The sequence below is a fragment of the Rhagoletis pomonella genome, unplaced genomic scaffold, assembly GCF_013731165.1.
Source record: "Rhagoletis pomonella isolate Grant_MI unplaced genomic scaffold, Rhpom_1.0 Rhpom_scaffold_00007, whole genome shotgun sequence".
Taxonomy (NCBI): Eukaryota; Metazoa; Arthropoda; class Insecta; order Diptera; family Tephritidae; genus Rhagoletis; species Rhagoletis pomonella.
The window spans coordinates 26,808,862-26,817,400 of NW_023458561.1; the positions used below are offsets into that span (position 1 = coordinate 26,808,862).

General features: G+C 34.7%; 1 protein-coding gene across 3 annotated transcripts in view; it reads left to right on the forward strand.

Moving 5' to 3' along the window:
- LOC118742510 (F-actin-uncapping protein LRRC16A) overlaps positions 1-8,539 on the forward strand; it is a 63,267-nt gene that overhangs the window by 46,822 nt on the left and 7,906 nt on the right. The gene's annotated exons all lie outside the window — the stretch shown is intronic.

Genomic DNA, 8,539 nt, shown 5'->3' on the forward strand with positions numbered 1-8,539 from the left:
AATATGAAATTTTTTTTTCCGGATCCGGAAATTCCGAGTGATTCCGGGTTGGTCATTTTGATTTTTTAATAGGAAATATGTTGAAATTGAAATTATTATTTTAAATTTTCAGCTTTTACGACCATGAAACCCAATTTTTTATTCCTGAACTGTTTTTTATTGAAAACTGAATACATTTACCTTTTTAAAGTGCTCAAAACTTCTGAAATTGATTGAAAAACCATGGTACACGATAATATTAAAGCTGAGAAAAATATGAAATCATCATTTATATCAATATATCATTTAATGTCTAATAATAATAATTTTTAATATCAATTTAAAATTTAGCATAAGTAGAATTTTTCTAATATATACTTAAAAAAAAGAAATGCAAAATAAAAGAAATTGGTGTAATTTCGACATTTTTGGTCGAAAAAGCTCAACCCGGAACCTCTAGGAATCACCTGAAGGCTTTTAAACTAATTACGTATTTATTTATATCCCCAACCTCACATTATTCTGTGCGAAAACTTTTGGATTCATGCATTTCAAATTTTTCATACAACAAAAAGGGCCACTCTAGTATGTATGTATATTGACCATAACTGGATAAATTCTACAAGGATTTGGAAGTTCTCCAAAGATTTTGAGGTTTATTCACATAAATACTATGGCCATCTGAGTAGCATAATAAAAAATACCAATGGTGCCAAGTCGGAGGATCTCAGTGACCAAATGACATGCTCTCTACGGGAAATTATGCGCTGATAATCCTCTATTGTAATGAAGCGTATCCATGACACTGTCCATGAGCCTTATAAGGATAAAGATGTATGTACATATATCCAAATGCAAAATATACCATTATGTGCCATAATACAGTAGCAATTTCTTAAAGCACATGAATATATCAACACAAGCGACACATGCAAGATTTTGCAAGCTCCTATTATGATAAAATTCCTAAAATATAAACAACTGAATTGAAAGACGAGAAAACACCTTACAGCCATTTAGTAATTTATTTAAATTTTATTACAATTGTTTCGATGTCTAGATAGTGAGAACTGAAACTATCAAAAATATCGTATGGCGCTACTATCGATAGTTTTAAAACTCTAACTACAACTATAACCAAACCATGCGCTGAGAGAAATATAATTAGTTGAAGTAACTAAATACTTTTCTCACTGCATTTATGCTTTTTTTTGTGCATATAATAGCAGAGCATTAGCCCAACAGCTTGCAATTTGGGTACAATAAAAACTTTTTTCACCTCAGCCACAGATAACCGGCACAATAAACTTTTTACGACGCCGTTTGATGTGGCGTTTTCTAGTAGACGCAGGTGTGCCTACATCCCTTTTCGAATCACTCCCCACAACACCGCTACGTTTAATTCGCAGCCATGTTGATTTAGGTGTGACCATCGTCACGTCTGTTTCGTGCGAACTATGTGTTATAAGATAAGAGTCATAGACATTTTCATCATTTTCAGATTTCATTGGTTTTGCAAATATGAATGGGCTCGTTGAAACTGGGTATTTATTATTAATTATGAGTTCATCGTTCACTGGAGCAATCGCCTTGCAGATGACTAAGTTGATATTAGCAGTAATGCTTAGTATGACTATATATGCCAATTGCTGTAAGAAGTTATAATTTTACGAAATTCGATTTATTTATTTACATTTCTACTTACCATTAGCCTCATATTTATTTCTATCGCTATGTTTTTGCGCCCAGTCTAGCTATTGTAAGAATTCTGAAAACGCTGGATGCCGCCTAACTGTTACTCATAGTACGTTCCGTCGGATATAGTATTTCGTTGCGACTGTCTCTTAGAACTGTTTATTTATTTCTGTTTGGCACCTAATACGAGTAGACGTACGAAAATGCATATTAAGCAACACCTAATTTCTTACTAAATACATATTTATATAAGGAAGTAACACAAACGCCATAAGTGGCTAAAAATGTTTGAAATGTTCTCCCAAACTCGTATGTCAGACATACATACATTTATGTATATCGAGCGATTTATATGACTGATGTTAACTCTTATGGCGTTATGTTGCCTTCTCATTGCCCTCTTCTTAGCAATTTTCGTTAGAAAAGAAAATGGCACTTGCGTCTAGATCTCTGGCGACAGAAAAAATTTCAAAACACACGAAACATTCAATATACTCACGAAACTATGGCTCAAATATAGTAAAACGTCTTTTTTAATTTTACACTCTGGCGTCAGAACTTTTTTGAAAACGACTTTGGAATTTTATAGATATTATTAATTCAATGAATTATTAAAAAAAATCAGTGCAATGTACAATAACAATATGTATACCAAATAAAAGACAAAATTCTGTAGAATTCAAAAACGTTTTTGGTTTACAAGGACGAATTGAAAATCCCTATTTAATATATATTTTTTTTCAAGCTAAAAAGTTAGCGGGACATAATTCTAGGATATGGTCGTGTGTATGTAAGTCTTTAAAATAAAATTTTTTTCAAAAATAGATATTGCAAATTTTCAAGGATATTCAAGGACAAAATTTTAAAAGTACATTTTTCATACCCATTCGTCCTTATTCATCAACAAATTTAATCTGTTTTAATTCTAAAGAGTTTTCTCTTTTATTTGATAGCCTTATTGTTATTCTACATTGCACTGAATTTTTTAAATAATGTTTTGAATTAAACATACCTTTGAAATTTGAAAGTCCTTTAAAAAAAATTCGGATGTCAAAGAGATAAACTAAATACGCAGTTTTACTATATTTTTCCTATAGTTTTGCAAATATATTATTTATAGTTTTTTTTTTGTCGCACATTGTAATAGGTCTGATCACCGAGATCAGCGTATAGCCCTTGTTGACGTACCCCACGTTTTACCAAAGATGCCATCAACACTTTGGAGGCCTTAGGCTAAACGTGGGATTTCCATGAATTACGCCTAGCTACCTTCCTCCAATTCGTCAGTTCGTCGCGAACTGGACCTACCTTTTGCTTTATTACTGAATCTTTTCTTTGCATTCAGTAAGTACGTGGCCAACCATCTTATTCGTGTCACTTTAATATTTTCAGCCTTTGTGAAATTGTCATCCTTTCCCCTCTGCGTCGATAGCCGTGGGAATCTTTAACGACTCCCGCCAGTTTTTTGAGGGTTTCGCTTCGGAAGGCCAACAGCCAAGAAGTGCTGCAGAATCTACCACAACCCTGATGTTTCCGAAAATTGTAAAATAATTTGAAAGTAAGTCATCGGCTTCGTTGGAAAACTCTATCTTCGGTCAGACTCTATAACAAGGTCCATCACGAGTACCATATTTGCATTGATCTCATTCTGAAAATATTACAGCAATATGAAATTTTCTAAGCAAGCTTTGAATATCTTTGTTACCTGAAAGGGTGTCAATCCCTCCTGTGAATAGCTTTGTTTGAAGGGGAAAAACTGGTCTGTTGTTGATTTTCCTGGTCAAAACTGATTTTGGAGTAGAAGCATTGGAATATTTTCTAATTAAACGTATGCATATGGATTCCAGGCCACTGTGATAATGCGCCTCCTGCAGCACACCCTTGTACAGTTTTCGCTCCTGTAAACGTAGGTCGAAAAGTAGGTCTTTGGAAATTTTCAAAGTCATTTTGGCTCAGATTGGAGAGGTCAAACCACGGAACCTTTGTACTAGGTAGCCCAGTTTTTAAGATCTTGGCTCGTACTTCATAACTGACTATAACCATAACCTGAGAAACTTTAATCGATTTAAGTTAGCTACTTTCGTTACTTTGTGATCGGCGCACGGTGGTTCGACGATTGAGTAGTGATTACCGTTCAAAATCTATGTTTTTCTCTCCCTTTAATGTCCATTTGTATCCCCAGCGGCCGCCGACCACCAAAACCTCACCTAATTCAACCTAATTAGGTCAAATCGTTCGATAGATTGTACCTCACCATTTGTTAGCTTTTACAATGTTCATTCGTGGTTCGAAAACACAGTTATGTAGCATCCTGAAATATGTATGCTAATGAAATAATTTACTGCAATTAGGGTTTTACAAACCCAGTTTTTATTTTATCAATGTTACTATCATTGAAATGCTGCAGGAGGTGTGAAGAATTTGGATACCGGTACTAGTAAACGACATCGCCAATATTTATTGACACTTTATTAAAACGATGGCTTTTTTGTTGTAAAACATAGATCGTCATCAATTTCTATCTCCGTTTTGCATCAACGAAGATGAGTAATTTTATTTCAATATACATACAATAATAAAATATATGTAGGAAAAAATTTGCAATTTAATTTTGCGCTAAATATAGATTTCATGACTTTATTATTAGTAATAATATGAGATTTAAATTCCAAACACGCATCTAAGATGAGTAAAGCATCACAAAAAAACTTTATCGTCTGAAATGGAATAACTATGTATTTAGAAGCGATTTTGAAAATACATTGAGAAGGAGTTCTGAAATACGCTTGAGAGCTTGAGAATAAGGAATCAATAAGGTCCGTGTTGAAAATGGGAAACATCTGACAGCAACCACGCTCTAATTCCATACAAAGCTATTTTTGAAATGGGAAACCCTCACAGTAATGCATGGTGAGCTGGGCTTAGAAAAACAAAGCCAATGAGAAGAAGAACTCAGCCAGGCTGAGACACCTTTCTTTCGCTGATGACCACAGCGAACGTTTAAAGGACTATGATTTTAAGGCATACAACTGGAATATTCCGTGCCCTTAATTGGTAAAGTGCTACTGCGCGACTAATTGATATCCTCAAGAATGCGATTGACGGTGCAAGCCAAGAAATATGTGCGGCTTTGCAACGTCTCCTAATGCTCTCATATAAAGTCGCGAAAATTCGGGGTCATATTTTTATGAAACAACTGTCATTAAAGCAAGATGCTTCAACATTTCGGTCATTATGTCCGCGCTGCCACCGTGCTTTACGGTTTCGATTCGTCGTAAAATGCAGCCCCCTCGACGAAACCTCCGGTGCCCGAAACATGGTAATCTACAGTACTAGCAGCATAAAAAGTACCATCGAACTACGTGGCTTGCTTCCAGTATGCAACACATACAAACTTTCGACTTGAGAGACCATGTTCCTGAAGTCACGATATGCGCATGCCTCTGTGTAGCAAAAAATGGGCATCAACTGCAGTTAATTCCCGAGTTGATCCGGATCAACGCTGCCGTCTGTTTAAGCTCTAAAACTCAACGTCGAAAAGCTGCAATCACCTGTTCGTGGCGGTCTGGCGGCCATTGTTAGATTATGGAGTAAATTCTTTCCCACCCTGTTGAATGTTAACAGCACTGAAACCAGTGGAGGTGATAAAACCGAGTCTCCAGTCGATGACAACAGAATCGACATTCCTTCGCCGAACTATTGACGAGCTACACATTTTCATTCAGGGGCTGAAAATATATCGGTCTGCTATCTGAGCTAGCCCAGTACGGCGGCGAGGAGTTGATAAGTTGATAGACATAATGTGATCGAATAAACGCATAAATACCTGACGATTGTATGTTAAGTGTTCTCTGTCCAATGCAAAAGGTAGGCTATTTGCACCAACTACCGCGGGTCAGCCTTCTAAGTGTCGGCTATGAGGTCCTACCGAACATATTGCATATCCAAATAGACCAGGCACGAAAAGGAGTTGCCTTTGCTAGTATAAAAATGTATTTCAAACTAACGCAGTTGTATAAAAGAACGTTAAGCAACACTATCAGCTCCGTTAGAGATGGAAAGAACTTCTTTGAGCCAGGTTGACTCCCTGTCGTGTGATCTCCTTAATCTGATCTTGGACAAGATAGTAAGGGCTGCAAAACTTAACCGCATAGGTATACTTTAATACAATAGCGTCCAACTACTGGTGCGTCCTTAACCATAAGTCTCTTAACATGCCCTTCCTTTCTGATTGGCGCAGAAGTGTGGACGATGACATCATCTGGTGAGTAGCGGAGACGATAGAACAATAAGCAGAGTTAGAGAGATAAATCGTTTGACAAAAGTGTTAACCTGACTTTACACGGATCGGTTTCCTAATCGATTTTCGTCATTCAACCAAAATTGACACATGTCAAAATCAATTTAAACGTAAAATGTAAATGCTCTCTAACTTTCTTTAGTAAAGTGTTTCTTAAAAAAAAAAAGATATTTCTTGTGTGTATCACGACTCGCAGCCATTCCTTTTTCTCCTATGATTGAATTAATTTTTGTTTAAATTTTTTCTTCCTTTTATTAAAAAGGTTTGGATTAAACATAAATATTTACAATTATTGTTTTTAGTACTATAGTATATTAGTAAAAAATATTGATGAGTATTTATATGTGTGTGAACTAATCTATATAACTAATTAATCTAAAAGAGGAGATCAATCTGTATTTACACCATCTGTCATTTCTATTTCTCCCCATTAACTTAACCGAAGAAATTTGGTACAAATAACTTTTTCTTTGTCTTTTGATGTTTAACGCGCACAATCGGCTGAAAATATACCGAACTGCCACCAGAGTATACACCTTCTACTCGCCGAATGCCATTGCCTGCTGGAATGATGCGGCCATTGCTTATATAATAATAACCAGCTGGTAATTGGTTATCTAAGCTTTCGTTGTAATTATGATTATCCACATCCGTTATATCATAAATCGATCGCGCTTCGCTGCAGGCGATTTGTAGACAAATTAGAGTGGAGAAAAGGCAGATGATGGTTGTTGGGCGCTGGAAAAGTTTAAAATATTTTTATGTTGATTAAATCTTAATAACTATTTGTATAAACACAAGGAATTTTAAAGTTACTTAGCTTTTTAATTTTAATATTTTTTTTTAATAACTTACCATACAACTCATTTTATTCCTTAAGTTACTTTTGTTTCAATATTTGAAATTGCTAAATTCACTTGTATTAATTTTGATTTCTATCTCTTAAGTGTTCTTCTTCCAAGGTTGGTCACTTTCTATTTGTTTTCACTCCAGTATTCACCGCTTCCTTATATACTCAACAAGTGTCGTCAATTCACGATTGTTTCTCAAATCTCTCAAGTGCTCAAGTGCTTTTAATAGTAAAATGAAAAATAAAGGCGTGGAAGTTAGATATACATATTTGATACTCTCCGTTTATTTACAAATTAATCTCTCTTAGTTCACACCTTCTAAAACGGGAATTATGATTATGATTGGAAAATTTTTTTGTTATCTATAGTCAATATGTGTATACATACATATGTATGTTAATATGTAATTCATTCCATGCACAACATTTCAAGTTGTAGCGCCGTCCAGGCTCTAATTAATTAGCTTTGTTTTTAACACTTTTATGAGCAAACGTCTGAAAAGTTTCTGGTTTATTGTTATTTGATAAATAGACAGCGAATTTTTATGCAAAAAAAAAAGAAAGAAATAAATATTCATGGAAAATTATTAATCACGGAAATCTACGCCTCATCCAGTTCTTTATTATACATATTGACATTTATAAAATGGGAGCATTCCATGCGCAGAATTGGCAAATTGAAAAACTTGTTCCATTTGATAAACTTTTTAATACCGTTAACAGGGGACAGCAAATTTTACGAGGAGTATGCCTCGTTGTTTATAATTTGAGTGCTCAAGAGACTGAAAAAAAACTTTACAGTAGAAAGATGTAGCACACCGCATCAGCGTAAGAAAATATGCCTTCCGAGTATAAAATTTGTGCAGGTATTTCTTGTGTGAAACATCATTTCATTTGTCTGATTTTCCAACTTTTTCCAGGCGGAAGTCGTAAGATTGCCATTTTTCTTAATTTTTACACATCGTGTCGTTGCCATTTTTCACTGCCAAATTAATAATGCAGTGCATTATTAAATATTAATTTCTTCTTCGTCTGCTTATTTGGCGCTGTAAACGTAATTTTGGCCGAGTTCAACAACACACTTCAAAAAGGATCATCCCGACGTTGCGGTTTTCGCAGTATTCCACAAGACGGCCGTCTTTCCCGGTTTAGGATTTTAAGCTTTTTTTACAAACGTATTTTTTAAATCAATGTTATTATCATCGAAACACTGCCGGAGGTGTGAAGAATTTGGATACCCGTACTAGTAAACAGCATCGCCTATATTTATTAACACTTTATTAAAACAAACGCTTTTTTGTTGTAAAACATTGATTGTCATCAATTTCTTTCTCCGGTTTGCAGCAAGGAAGATGAGTAATTTTATTTTAATATACATACAATAATAAAATATATGTAGGAAAAAATTTGCAAATTAATTTTGCGCTAAATATAGATTTCATGATTTTATTATTAGTAACAACATGAGATTTAAATTCCAAACACGCGTCGAAGATGAGTAAAGCGCCACAAAAAACTTCATCGTCTGAAATGGAATAAGCATTTTTAAGAAATTTATTGAATATCTCTAAATTACTTAACCAAGCATTAAGAAGCGATTTTGAAAATACATTGAGGTCTGAAATACGCTTGAGAGCTTGAGAATAAGGAATCAATAAGGTTGGTGTCGAAAATGGGAAACATCTGACAGCAACCACGCTCTAATTCCATACAAA